Genomic DNA, 15769 nt, shown 5'->3' with positions numbered 1-15769 from the left:
TGCTTCTTCCATAGTGGACTTAGTTGCTCCTGAGCTAGATGGCTGTTTATTTACTTTCAGGCATTTAAGCCCCCAGATTCTATATCTTCTAATAGCTGGGCACCATCAGCTTTCCTGACCACATTTGCTTATGTACCCATTTGTCTTCAATGATCCTGTCGGGAGGTTAGCATCATGGAACCAGGTCGACTTTTAAAGGCAGCTCTTTCTCAATCACATTCCGAATGCTTTGAGACCCCAGAGGGCCCATCCTCTGGCACTATCTCTGACAGTGTTCTGCTTCCATTCATTAGGTCTTCATTATCTGATAATATTTTGTTGCTATGCATAAGGTGTTCAGTGGTTACTACCTCTGAAGCGGACAGTGAATTCCATCTTTATAGTCTATTTTTAGTCTAGAAGCTTGCCTGAAGCCTGTTCACTTTGGGTGACCCAGCTGACACTTGAAATACCAGTGAAATAGTTTCCAACTTCACAGCAACACACAAGCCACCACCATATGACAAGCTGGCAAACATGTGGTGGCCCTGACTTAATTCATTTGAATGACTCAGAGAATTTATGGGGACTATCTATACATACAAACGCAAACCAAATTAACTGCCATTAAACTTATACCAACACAATGACCCTATAGGTTAGAGTAGAATTGACCTGGTGAGGTTTTGGGACTGTCACTCTCCTTTTTTTGACATTAAAAAATAATAATTTATAAATTATCAAGTGTTCATGAGGGAGGGGGGAGGGATGGAAAGATGAACTGATACAAAGGGGTCAATTATAAAAAAATGTTTTCAAAAAGATGATGGCAACTGTGGTAGTTACATAATCTGTTGTCAATTTGGGACTTAAGAGTGAAGGGGTGGAGTTTATACTGTCAATCAGGTCGCAGCTTGATGACCTCATTTGGAGCCACTAAGGAGATAAATAGCTCAATGGAGGTGGGACACATGCTCAAGCCCTGAGAGACGTTAGTGCTGACAAGACACATGAGTTACGCTCGAGCCCTGGAGCTGGAGGAGCCACGTGGAGATCCCTGCCAGTGTTGAGATGTCTATATCCACTGGCATATGATCCCCCTGCACTCGGCATCACCGCATATTTTGCATAAGTCTGAAGGGAAATCCATAGATTGGAATCGGACATATGGGCCAATATAGGACCCATGGGCCTGATCTGGACTGAACTTGGACGCCCCCTCAATATACAACTGCTTCTTTATATAACGCTCTCTCTTATACACACACAAGTCTCCCTGGATTTGCTTTTCTAGTCTACCAGGAGTAGCACAACAATATATGTACAGATGTGCTTACACAATGGATGTATGTATGGATTGTGATAAGAGCTGTAAGAGCCCCAATAAAATGATTAAAAAAGAAAAGAAAACAATAGCTACAACAATAAATCAGAAAGGGAGTAATTTATAAGGAAATGATTGGTATTTCAATATATGAATCTTCAAATATATATTTTTTATAAACCTGGTGTCTTTTACATGAGTTCTTTCTACTCTAGTGTCCTGTCTATGATATAACATATCTTCAGGGCTTGTTGAACAAGTAAGAACATTTTGACTCTTGAACAACATGGGTCTTAACTACACGGAACTACTTAACATAGATTATTTTTCCGACTGCAAGGAGTTTAAAGATGGCAAGTATCAACTTACTTGCATTGCTGTGTGATGCTAATCATTTCTGCATAAGCAGTTCATTTTTATACTGGACTCTATACTTCCCTGATAATGCTAAACTTTTAAAATGAAGATTACCTACTCTTTTCTTTCTGCTTCAGCCAGCCCAAGGCAGGATTCCTTGAATCAGCTTTGGACTGTGCGCTGCAAGCCCTAGTCCAGCCCTACTGCTTGAGGACCCTCCTAAGTTCAATTCATGGAAGGGATAGCAATGTAGCTTAAAGAATAATAATTGGTAGTGTACTTATTACTCACATGATTCAAAGCTACTCATTTTAGTTTATAATGATGGTGGTTTTGACCAAAATCATTCCATAGATAGCTTTTGTAATATATACTAATAATATTTATAAAGCTCTTTCAAATAAGGAGGAAACTTGGTTTTCCACATGGATAGCTGTTAAATTAACAACCGAGCTCTCACTAGACATTCCACAAGGACTTGTTGATCTTAATGTATAGAAACCATCTGGGTAATTATCCAGTCCAACCCTTCTGGCATTGTTCAATTGTTCATGCCTTGCCCTGAAAAACCAGTGTTTAAATAGGCTGTGTTTACTGGTATTTCCAAAAAATGACACTTTTGTATGAAATTGGTTGAATATCTTAATATTTTCTTCTTTAAAAAGTAGATTAATGTAATTTGGCTTCATCTATAGCCAACAAAGACACAAGCCACATGTAAGACTTTCATAAGAAATGTGTATGGAGGATCCTGTGGGCCTAGTTTTAGAGCTAATTTTTAACTATCATCATAAAGATAAAAAAATTGGGGGTTCTTAAAACAAGCAGCCATCTAAGTTAAGCCTCAACTAAGTTCACATGGAAGAAACACACCAGCTTATGGAACCCAAGAATTATAAGCAATAAAGCCCAAATCCGAAGGAGGGAATGGCAGCAGAGGTTAAATTGTGAACACTGGGTTTTCAGAAGACTGTGGATGACAATGGAAGCCCAAAATCCCTTTGCAGGATTGTGTCTTCAGTGAATGAAGTCCCCAGTGAAGGGATATGTGTCAAGGGATATGAATAGTCTTGTTATCATACAGAGAGCATTATAAAGTTGATGATGACAGATTGTATTAGTCTGGGTAGACTAGAGAAACAAATCCGTAGAAACTCACCTGTGTATAAGAGAGAGCTTCATACAAAGGGCAACTATACATTAAGAAAACATCCCAACCCAGCCAAGTCCAAGCCCACAAGTCCGATACCAGCTCACATGTCCTACACCAATCCATCAGCCCTCTTCAGACTCATGAAACACATGCAATGACACCCAATGCAGAACGATCACAGGCCAGTGGGTAGAAAGTCTTTGGATCCAGTGGTGGTGTTAGCATCTGAGGGATCCAGTGGTGTTGTAAGCATCTCAGCGCTTGCAGGGCTCTCCACATGGCCTCTCCAGTACCCAGGGCTGCATCAGGGTAGGTCCATATGGCTTCTTTTCAGGGATGTCTCGTAGGGAATCAGCCTTGTCAGTAGAGAGCGGGCAGAGAGAGTGTCTCCCACCTCCAAGGAGGAAATACAGGAGGCAGGACTGTCACTCTTTAAGGAAGTAGAAAGCCCAGTCTTTCTCCCACAAACTTTGATTATAGGTGTCCACTTATTACAACCACAGTTTGAAAGAGAGGTCTATGAGAGATCTTTTTGAGATCTGACACAAGACTTTTATTATATCCTGAAACTCACCACCCTGCCAAGAGCGGTTCTCATTGCCACTCAGGAAAGCTCCAACTGCTTCCATAGTTAGGGCCATTTGTTGGCTTTATTGCATGTCCATGATTTGACTTAATTTCATAGTCATGTCTGAATGAGTCATTGAATATGCACGATTAACTGAGTCAAGCCACCCTTCCTTCCTGAGGTTAGTATCGCTCTGTGGACCTTTTTATGTGCACCCTGGTTTAGGAGTTGCCTGGTGGTTTTAGAAGACAAAGACACTTTGATTACTAGAAAAATCTCAAGGTCAAGATTTCAGAACTTAAAGACAAAGTCCAAGTAGAGTACTAATCTGAGAGGTCACAACAATAGACTTGAGCAAGTAAAAGCTCATAAAGTTGGTATAGGACTGGGTAATGCTTCCTTATGGTGTACATGGACCAGCAGTCCTTGATGACGCCATAGCAGCAAACACAAGCAACTTCCTAGCACTCCAAGATGGAAAGTGCATTTTTATAAAATAAATGAATATCTCCAACTGAAGCACTACAGAGTTGCAATGACCCCTTTTTTTTCTTTTTTGCTACTCGTTACACTTGTTTACTGTGCAACTGAAGATTGGAAAGTCTGACTGAGATACAGAGTGGAAAATCTCATGCAATTTCAAATACTCACTTAAAATAAAACATTAAATATATTTAATCCTTTCAGAAGTAAAGAATTCTCTTTAATTGTTTGCCATTTTAAATGCTTTATGAATATTAGCATAGAAACAAAATATATTACTAATTTAAAATTTTTCACCTGCATCTTTTTACTATTTTATTAAGGCTACTAGAACACATAAAGTTATATATGTGACTCACAAATAAACTTTAAGCCTTAAGTATTTCTCACAAGAAAATTATCACACTGGGAAAGCTAGCGTGATTCAACTTCTCAACCTACAGTAGTTCATATTATTGTTCTGTATTTGCTTCTCCTGTTTCTGTTATTTAGAATGTCCCTTTACTGACACTTTATTTTGAACTTTGTTTGCATGTATTTCCCTAATGTGATTTTGTCATTCTTTCCATAAAGAAATGTAATCTACTTATCAATTCTCTTGAATTAGAGGTGGAACTTTGTAATGGACATTCAAATGTGTGTTAGAAAGAGCTTTATATACAAGAGCAATTGGATATTAGGAAAACATCCCAGCCCAGTCCAGATCAAGTCCATAAATCCGATATTAGCCCATATGTCTGATACCAATCTATAAAGTCCTCTTCATATGCAATGATGCTGAATGCAGGAAGATCACAGGCCAGTGGGTGGGGAGTCTTGTGGATCCAGTGGAGTTTCAAACATCTCAGCACTGGCAAGGGTCTCCACGTGGCTTCTGTGTCTCCAGAAGTTTGGCTCTGTCAACCTCTCTCTATGTGTCTTCTCCACTGGGATGTCTCTCAGGGAGTGAGCAGAAAGCTTCCTGCCTCCAAGGAGGAAATACAGGAGTTCCAGTATCCTCAGGAGAAGGCCATGCCCACACAGAGGCCTCACTGGCTATATCCTGATTGACAGGCTATACTCCACCCCTACACCCTTAATCCTCAAATTGATACCAGATTATGTAACAACCACAAGCTTTCTTTAACAAACAGAATGCAGAGGAAGTCAAGCTATTCAGAATTTCAGAAGTCACACTCATTATAATTTTTAAATTTCCACTCTCTTGTATTGCTACCTCAAGATTGTCAAATGAAGATAATTAGTCTTATCAATGACAGTATGAAAAGCCAAGTGGAACAGGGACAGACCAGCCCAGATAAATTCAACTTTTAAAATAAGCTCCAACACCGCCAATGCACAGGCATATTACAGAGGTCATCTTAGACAACACAACCATATTCCAATCCCCATATATCTGTAATCACATGAGTGACTTTTGGCAATACCAAGTTAGAACTATCCATGGAAATCTAACTCAGAATGGCTGACCCAAAGGACTGTGAGCAAATTTACAGAATCTGTGTAAGCATTAACTCTCGTGGGTAGTCAGTTATGCATATTGGTTAACAGGTACTCTTCCATTTCAGTGGCTTTAATATTCTAAACCTAGCTCTGCATGTTAAAACATCGTCAACAGAAACAGATGGCTTTCATGCAGGCTTTTCTAATGACCAAAGACCTTTGATAGCTTTTATTTTCCTTCATTAACATAATCTTTGAATATATAATAGATTACAATTAAAATGATCAGAACTGCTTTAAAAATACTGGGGACAGACAGCAGAAAAGTGGGTGAAGGGAGACATCGGACAGCGCAAGATATGACAAAATAATAATTTGTAAATTATCAAGGGTTCATGAGGGAGAGAGGAGCGGAGAGGGAGGGGAAAAAATGAGGAGCTGATTCCAGGGGCTTGAGTGGAAAGCAGAAGTTTTGAGAATGAGGGTAATAAATGTTCAAATGTACTTTACACAATTGATGTATGTATAGATTGTGATAAGAGTTGTATGAGCCCCTAATAAAACGATTTAAAAAAACACTTGTCATCATAACTCTTTTGCAATCTTGTCAGACAAAGAATATTCAATTTGTAACAAAGCACAAGAGATTACAATTATACCAGAAATTTTGGCAATGGCTAATGTCATTGATCAGCATCATTATATGTCAGTTACACATTTTAACTCTGACAACTCTAAGCTACAAAAAAACACAAAAAAACAAAAAGTCCCAAAACATTCCGAATGAATTGAAGCATGACTTGTTTATGCTGGTTTATGACTTGTTCAAGGGCACACAGTGGCCGGCAGCAGGCAAATTATATTATGTCAGAGTTTCTGCTCTAACCACTTCAGGCTAATGCTATTGTAAAAAGATTAGATAAGAAAGATCCTACCTAAAGAAGGCAATCAATTCAAAAGGAAATACTTCATCTATAATAAATTGTAATTACATGTTTTAAAATCTGTCCCACACAAACAATTTTCTATGGAGGGGGAGGCACTTCTTTGCAAATGAGAAAGCAATAAGTTTCAAATCTAAGGCCCTTAATCCATATTGGATTTCTAGTGGAGTTCATATTTACAGTATTAATAATTACACATACCATAATTCCCACATTTATACCTCGGGAATTCTAGTAAGCCTACAGATAATAGAGTTTTAAAGAACAGGGCTATGTTTTCCTCATTTTTCATTGAATGTAATACATGCTGTTGGTTTTTCATATATAGATTGTATTATATTAAGATAATGTCCTTCAGGTCCTATCTTTTTGAGTGTGTTAATTACAAATGGTGGTTGCCAAATGCTTTATCTGCACCTATTGATATTATAATGTGATTCAAGTCCTTTTTCTTGTCCATGTGAAGGATAATGTTGATGGATTTTAAGATATTGAACCATCCCTGCATCCCTGGTATGAATCCCACTTGGTCATGATGAATTACTCATTTAATGTACTTTTATATTGTATTGGCCAAAATTCTGTTAAGAACTTTTGCACTGATGTTCATAGAGATATTGGCCTGTAGTTCTTTATTCTTGTGGGATCCTTGCCCAGCGTTTTTATCAGTGTTATACTAGCTTCATACAATGTGTTTGGGAGTTGACTGTCATTTTCTGGGCTCTGAATGAGATTGTGTAGAATTGATGTTAACTCTTCCCTGAATACTTGGTAGAATTCTCCTGTGAAGCCATCTGGGCTGGGAGTAATTTTAGTTGGTAATTCCTTGAAGACCTTATTTATATCTTCTTTTGCTATTGGTCTGTTCAGGTTCTTGACATCTATATGAATTAATCTAGGGAGGAATAGTTTATCCAAGTATTTGTCCATTTCATCCAAGTTGTTGAGTTCTTTGTAGTACAGACCTAAGCAGTACTGTGTAATTAATCTTTTAATTTCATTAGGATCCATTATAATTTCCCCTGTTTCATCCTTCATCCTGGATATTGATGTCTGCTATTTCCTATCTTTGGTTAGATTTGCCAGTGGTTTGTAGATTATGTTAATCCTTTTGAAGAACCAGCATTTTACTGAGTTGATTTTTACATTGTTTTCTTTTTTCCCACTTGTTTATCTCTGCCCTGATTTTTATTATTTATTTTCTTTTGGTATTAGAAGGATTATTCTGCTGATTCTGTTCCAACTGCTAATGATTTAGGTGATTGGGTAGTGATCATAAGTTTGTCTTCCTTCATATGTGCATTTATCTCTATCAAACATCCTCTGATAACTGCCTTTCTATATCCCATAGATTTTGGTATGTTGTGTTCTCATTCCTGTTAGTTTCTAGAAACTTCCTTATTTTCTCTCTAATTTGTACCAGTGTCCACTCCTTTTGGAAAAAAAAAAGTTATTCATCTTTCAAGTACTTGTCTTTTTTTAAAAAAAAAATCATTCTTTTGTTGATTTCCAGCTTTATGGTGTAGTGGTCAGAGAAGGTGTGATAGTGGTCATAGAAGCTCAGTGAGGGAGCTATATATATTTGAATTTACCCAAGTTTGACTTGTGCAACAATTTGTGATGTATTAACGAATATGTGCCATTTGCACTTGAAAGAATATGAGTTTTTTTTGCAGTTTGGTGGAGAGCTCTGAATATGTCTTTCAGGTTGAGATGTCTCATTGTAGAGTTTAATTCTGTAGCCTCCTTGTTGAACTTCTTCCCCACTGATCTGTCTTTCTTGGAAAGCAGTGTATTTAACTCTCCTACAATAATTGTTGAAACATTCCCACTGAAAGCAGGGACCAGACAAGGATGTCTTTTGTCCCCACTTTCATTCAATATTGTCCTGCAGGTCCTGTAACATAAGGCAACAGAAGAAAGTCAAATACATTCATCTAGGGAAAGAGGTGAAACTATTGTTATTTTTAGATGATATGATTTTATATATTGAGTACCACAAAGGCTCCAAAATAGGAGTGCTGGAAGCAATGGAGAAATATGGTAGAATGGCAGGATACACGATCCAAAAGCAAAAGAATTGGATTGGTATATCCAACCGATGGGATTACAGAAAAAGAGATCAAGAAGGTAGAACCCTTCACAATAGCGGATAATAAAATGTGGTATATAGGGATATACCTAACCAACAAAATAGAAGATCTGTACAAGGAAAATTACAGAACATTATTACAAGAAACCAAAAGGGACCTTCACAAATGGAAGAATATCACATGTTTACAGATTAGAAAACTTGATATTATAAAGATATCAATTCTACCTAAGGCATTGTATAAGTTCAATGCAATCCTGATACAAATACCAACATCTTTTTTTCAAAGAAATGGAAAAACTGACTACTAACTTCATATGGAAAATGAAGAAGCCCAGAATTGGCAAATAACTCCTCTAGATGAAATATAAAGTGGAAAGGCTTGCCTTACCTGACTCTAAAACGTATCATACAACCACAGTTGTCAAAATAGCATTGTACTGGTATAATGATATATACATGAACCAATGGATAGAAGCAGAAACTCCCAAAATAAAATCAACATCATACAGACAATTGATCTTAAATAAGGGTTCAAAAAAATATCAAAGCAGATGCCCTTTCTAATGAATGGTGCTGGGAAAACTGAGTATCTGTCTACAGAAAATTGAAGCAATACCGTTACCTCACTCCATACACAAGAACAAATTCAAAGTGGATCACAGACCTTGAGGTAAAACACCAAACTATCAGGATCTTCAATGAGAAAATGAGAGCAAAGCTAAGAACAGTGCAAGGGCTATCAGAAATAGGGATGGATATATATTCAGAGGACGTTAAAATAGAGGAGTGAGACATACTAAAGATAAATCATTTGTGCACATTGAAAACTTCAAGAGTAATAAGAGAGCCCAAAGACTTGGAAAAGATACTTAAGAATGACATATCAGACAAAGGCTTATAACTGAAATATATAGAATTCAGCAAGCTTACAATAATAAAAACATGAATTTCCCAATGAGTAGGTGGGCAAAGTATTTGAAGAGCAGATTAACAAAAGAGGAAATCCAAATGGCCAAGAATACATGGGAAACACAAATGGCCATAGCCATCTGGGAAACACAAATTAAAACAACTATGAGATGCCACCTAACACCCACAAAAATAGCCTAATTCAAAAAATCAGAAAGCAACAAATGTTGGAGGCAGTTTGGTGACATAGGAACACTCATTCACTGCTGGTCTTGTAGATACATAAAGCCACTGTGGAAAGTAATTTGTCAATATTGAAAACAGACGGAAATCGAGTTACCTTACAAGCCAGCAATCTCACTACCAAGCAAATACCTAGAAGAAATAAGAAACAGACCACGACTAGACATGTGCATTCCAATGTTCAATACTGTACAGTTAAGAAACGCAAATAATTGAAAACACCTTAAAATTCCATTAATAGACAAATAGATAAAAAATATCTTGTATATGCACACAACGGAGTTCTACGCATCCCTGAAAAATAGTGGTAAAAAGATGAAGCATTTCATCTTGTGGAGAGAGTTGAAGGATATTATGCTGAGTGAAGTTAGTCAAGCATGAAAGGAAGTACAACACGAGTCCGCTGAGATAAGTTCAAACAGCATCATGAGCACAGGGGAAAATGCACATGTCACATAGTTCCCGGGCTGAGGAGCAGATCCTCTGGCGATATCCAGAACAAATTCAATGATGCAACCTCATAAAAATTAAATTTTTTTTAAAAAGAAAGAAAAAACTAAGATGCAGATAGCACCTGTACTGGAAGATATCTCCCCCTCCGTCACTCCATAGGACTTCACAGAGGGATGGGGAAAGAAAAAAGGTACCCAGGGGGGTGGTATTGTTTATATCTCCACAGAAAAGGAAGAAAGAGAGTAGAACTCATTCTGGTGTGACAATCTTGAAGTCGGTGTCCCTGCTCAGAGGCGCTTGTTCACAGGACTGCAAGGCCGGCCTCAGTCCAAACGGCGATGTCGGCTCCCTGGATGACAGCACTATGGAGGAAGCAGTGAGGGCGCAGTCCGGGGAGAGTGGTCTGTCCGACCTGCCCGCATGGGGGCAACACAGAAGGGAGTGCAGCAGACCACCAATGGAAACAAAGCCATGAGGTCCCTGAGGAATCCCAGTTGTAGACTTCTGACTTGGGGGACTGCACGTGGCATCTGATTTGAACTTGTCCCAGGTTAGTCACAAGGGGGCCACACGGAATGTCTAACGGTGTAATGGTGTGTCGGTAGGGGGGGCACTGCACTGCTCTATCCCTGACTACAGGAAGATAATGGGACTTGTAGGATATGCTCCTTTCCGACACAAATACTGAAGTCTAAAAGGGTATAAGTGCTGTTAGGTAAGCAGATCCCAGGATATGGAACTCTGAATGAAAAAGGGATTGGGCTGATGGATTAAAACAGGTCTTGCTCCCTATTTAACAGAGAGATATTCATCTATTCTGGGTCAGTATACCAGTTAGGCTAGAAACTATTTTTATGGTCTGTCTCTCTCTCTCTCTTTTTTCCCCCTCATAATTATCTATATAAGGTAGGCAGGATAAGCAATCCCAAGGAGACAGTGATGGAACCAATGGCTCCAGGGGCAAGGAAGGGGAGGAGGGAGAGGGAAGTGAGTGAGGAGCCAATAACCACAGGGACAGGGAAATAGCAAGGGTTTTAAAATTGATAAGGGGGGGTATAGCATTCCTGGTTGTGTTTGATCACTTGAAATGTATCTAAGAGGACTTACTGAGCAGTGAATGATGGTAAAACATGTTAGTGGGGCAGAAGGAAAGAAAAATAGAAAAGAAAAAACAACTAAAGTTAGATGGATGATAGATAGATAGCTATTAGCCCAATATGTCTCATACCAGTTAAAAAATTCCTCTTTAGACTCATGTAACACATGCAATGATGCCGACTGCAGGAAGATCACAGGCCAGTGGCATCTTGTGGATTCAGTGGTGGTGGAAGCATATCAGTGCTGGCATGGGTCTCCATGTGGCTACTCCAGCTCCAGGGCTCTGGCTCCATCAGTGTAGCTCCATGTGGCTTGTCAACAGGAATGTCTAGAAGTTGATATTAGATTATATGACTACCACAACATGCTTTTCATGATCCCTTAAACTACTGCACTCTAACTGCAACCAATGAGGCTATGAGAGTAAATTGATAAAAATATTTTAACATCATTTACTTTCCTTTATAACTTTATAGATTATAGGGCACTGGAAAACATAGTGTTGCAAGAGATAGTACTTTTATCCCTATTATCTCTCCTCCCATCTTTTACTTTATAGTTGAATAAAGGTCAGAAAGGGAGGTAAAGAAATCAAAGAAAAGAAGAGACTGGTTTATGATTAGGCACTTGACGGAAACCTGAAAATGTTATGAAATGAGAGCAAGATGTGGAGCAGCAGCAAAAGAAAATGCATCAAAAAATATAACACTGGTTTGGAAAAGTACATTACTTTTAGAGCTCACGTGCATGGTGTTCCTTATACCACCTGGTACCACCTGGTTCCATCATGTTGAGCTCAGGCTGTTTCCATGAGATCCATTGGCGTATGGACACTTCTCATAATAAACCAACCTGTTGGTGTCAATACATTTTATAGAAATTTAGCTACTAAATTGTAAATTAGATAGTAAAAAAGTAATTAATAACTAGTTACAGGTTTTTGGATTGACATTTTTGTAAATGAAAATTATTGCTCATTGAATTATACAAAGGAGACTTGGTGGCATAGTGTTCCATATGCTTTGGGACAGCTAACCTCAAAGTCAGTACTTCGAATCCAGCAGCTTCTCAACAGGAGATACAGAGAGATTTCTGCTCCTATCAAGATTACAGCCTCTGAAACCCACAGGGGCAGTTCTACCCTGTCCTACAGGAGCTCTGTGAGTTGGAATTGACTAGATGTCAGTGAGTGCTTAAATCCAAAAGGTATCTCTTCGGCACATTATTTCACAAGTTGCCTATATTATGTAACTGCACACGCTTATATTGTCTTATTATGAATTAAATATTTAAGTATTAATAATACAATCTCTAAAGGAAACTACAGAATGACATATAATTCGATTGAATAATATTAGAATCTGGAAAACTCAAATAAAGAACAATAATTAAAGTGAAGTAAGTGTCTGGGACACAATTAAAAGTAAAACAATATAAAGAGGTAAGTGAAAGACATTTAAATTTGTTCTATTTGCATTGAAAGGAATGTTGTTAAGATTAGATCAATTATTAATAAACATTGAATAGCAAAATATTTCATGTGAGTAAATTAAAATGTTAATTAGTTCCTTGATTCATCTATGTTTAGATCTTATTAAAGTTTTTAAGTTAATAAGCATTAGAACCTTGAAATTAATACAACTCTTAGAATGTTTAAAGCATATCTATAACTTATGGTGCTTGAGACATGTAAACAATTATCCCTAGGGAACTCTGGTAATCATATGAGTAAAATGACTATTATTTGAAATCAAAACACAAGTACCCACTATGCTGATTCCTAGAAGTTTAATATTCTTTCTAGTAATGCTGATAGACTCCCTTCATCTCTGTCTCTCACTGACTTCGATCTGATGTCAACTGATAGAGTTCCTATGGTACGTAGTAGAACTGCCCTTGCGAGTTTCTGAAACTGTAACTCCTTAGTGGAGTGGAAAGCTCTTCCCTCCCCTCCCACTCGTCCCCACCCCCCAATGACTGGTGGTTTTGAACAGCCGATGTTGCAGATCATAGCCTAATACATAACCACTACCAGGCTTCCTTTATAGGGTTCTCATTTCATACCTCCTCCTTGATAAGCACAGACTTGCTGCTGATCTGTTTTCTACTGATAACATCACTGGAGACAAAATAGGAATGCAAGTTTAATTTTTATGCTACTATGTTTTCTGCAACTATCGTTCTTCTGACACTGTAAGGGCAAGTGCTGCATGGCTAGCCACAAGGTTGGCAGTTCAAACCTGCCAGCTACTTCACTAAAGAACAATGAGGCTATCCTGCTCCACTGAAGGCTACAGCCCCAGAAAACCGGATAAGGTCACTGTGAGTCATTATCAATTCCATAGCAAGATTTAATTTTTTTTAATTTAACTTTCATGCATCTTTTCACTTCCCCACACCAAAATCGGTGTCTTTAAAATTGCTCTAAGGATTGCAGTTATTTTAATTAAATCTGAATTTTATTTTCCTCTCTCTTACTGATCAGTTGCAAGGGAGTGTGATTTTCAGTATGTAGATAGTTCTACTTTTGATTTTGAAGTTTTCTTCATTGACATGCGTAGAAGCTATTCTCTAGGACATTGGAGGGCTTCCATGGAGTTCTGTTATACACATCTCTCCTTAGTTTCGAAGTGATGTTCCAGGATGACTCATTGGAGTTTGGGTTGACTCCTATTTAAGGTAGTTCCTTCTGTGTTATTCTTCTGAGAGACTAAACAATTGTGTCTTGCTTTGTGTGAATTTGTTCCATGATCTCAGGAAGTTTTATTTGCCATTTCTCTCAAAGGTCATAGATACTGTGGCACCGAGACTCGGTATCATTCCTTGACGACATTTGTGAGTGCTGACATGGCATGTTTATTAGTGCTGCAAGTTCCATTCCAGATGCCTTTGCTGCCCGCTCTAACAAAGCTCTAACATGGCCCTGTTACCTCATAAATAAGTTTGGACTGTACAATAACCCTTCAGTTTAATGCTATTGTTTATTGATTTCTAGAGAAAAATTAGACAGGAGGCATTTTGTGTGTGTGTGTGTGTGTGTGAATCTACATTTCCAAGATCATTGTTGTAAGAATGAAATTCATTCTACATGTTCTTAGACAAATTATTCTCTATAGGTGGAAATACATTCCAGTAAATTTCTCTGACAAAGTTATGGCTAAGAGTACCTTCTTAAAATAATCAGTTTGTAAGAGGGATTGTTAAACCGAATATCACAGTCTCAAATGTCCTTTGCAGAATTCTATTTTAAATAGCAATTAGCATGATGTTTTGAAACTGTGTTTTTGTTCTTGGTGACAAGTATAAGCTTGTTTGCCAGGATAAATATTGATGATTGTCTAATTAGGCTGCATTGTGTAAACAGTGGAAAGTTTCCTATTTATGAAAAAAATATTATCATCTTCTATACATTGAAACTCAGTGAGACTGATTGACACAGTGGATGCACCAATGGGCTCAAAGTTAGCAATGAATGTGATTATCACAGAGGACCAGCACGTGCTTCGTTGTGTGTCTACAGCCACTGTGAGACGGAGTCTCCTCAACAACACTATCAGCACCACAAACTGAGTAGCAACTCAGCTCAAAGTTACATCAATGATGTATAAGCAAGACGTTATTCAGAAGATAACACTAAATAAAAGTTCATCCCACCTATATGTAGGATGAGTATACAAACTATGACTGGTTTTAGAGTAAAATAATGTGTTACTAGTTACCATGACGGGCAATAGGCATAAGTTTGAAGCTGTATTGAGCAAAATAGAGCAAATGATTATTCTATTTACATAAATATTTAAGTCTCTGAAAGTAATTGTATGGATAATAAATCAGCTTCCAGCAAGGAATGCAAGGACAACTTTCTAACTTGACTCAAATTTTTAAAAATGACTGTGTGGTGAAGTTCTGATATGTTAATAGCTTTTATAATGAGGGCAAAGGTGAATAAGTAAATTACTCTAAGTCTTTATCAGTTATAAGATGAAATTATAATAGTTGGACTTAAAAATATGTCTCAGAATTAGAAGGTTCTACATCATGAAAAGAATTTTTGTAATACATTATATACTCAGCAATAATTTGAGACAATATGACAATGGTAATGTTAAGTAGACATTTCAATATGATAACATTAATTGCTATAAAAAACAAATTTGAGAAAATGTTTACACAATAAGATATTTCCATTTCACAACATTAGTAAATGTGGTATTTACCAATCCATTATTAAAAATGCACTAAGTGGTCATTTTATTTCCTATTTTATCAGAAAAATACTAAGTGCACCATTTTTAAAAAGAGAAAATTTCAAAACATTGATATCTGCATAATGTATCTTAGCCACTCATCATATTTCAATAGACATCATCAAGACAATTAAATTAGGAAGAACAAAAGGAAGTATAAGGATTGAAACTGAGAAATAATACTTTCTTAATGTTAGAGATCTATTGTAGTTTTATGGAATTTAGGAACCAATTTAGTAATAAGGCATATGATTACATATATATATTCTGACTGAATAAATTTTCTGATCATATTGCCGTGCTGCCATAATAAAATAACTCAAAATATGTGACTTTAAAGAATGAAAATGTATTTTCACACAGTACTGGAGGTTAGCAGTCTGAGTTCAGGTCAGCAGGGGACTTGGTTCTCTCTGTTTGCTCTTGGGAGGACATTTTCTTGACTCTTCCATCTTCTAGCAGCTCCAGGTGGT

This window comes from Echinops telfairi, unplaced genomic scaffold (assembly GCF_000313985.2).
Source record: "Echinops telfairi isolate 266 unplaced genomic scaffold, ASM31398v2 ScPeMD7_3533;HRSCAF=4204_0, whole genome shotgun sequence".
Classification (NCBI taxonomy): Eukaryota; Metazoa; Chordata; class Mammalia; order Afrosoricida; family Tenrecidae; genus Echinops; species Echinops telfairi.
This window is presented reverse-complemented; position numbering follows the sequence as displayed.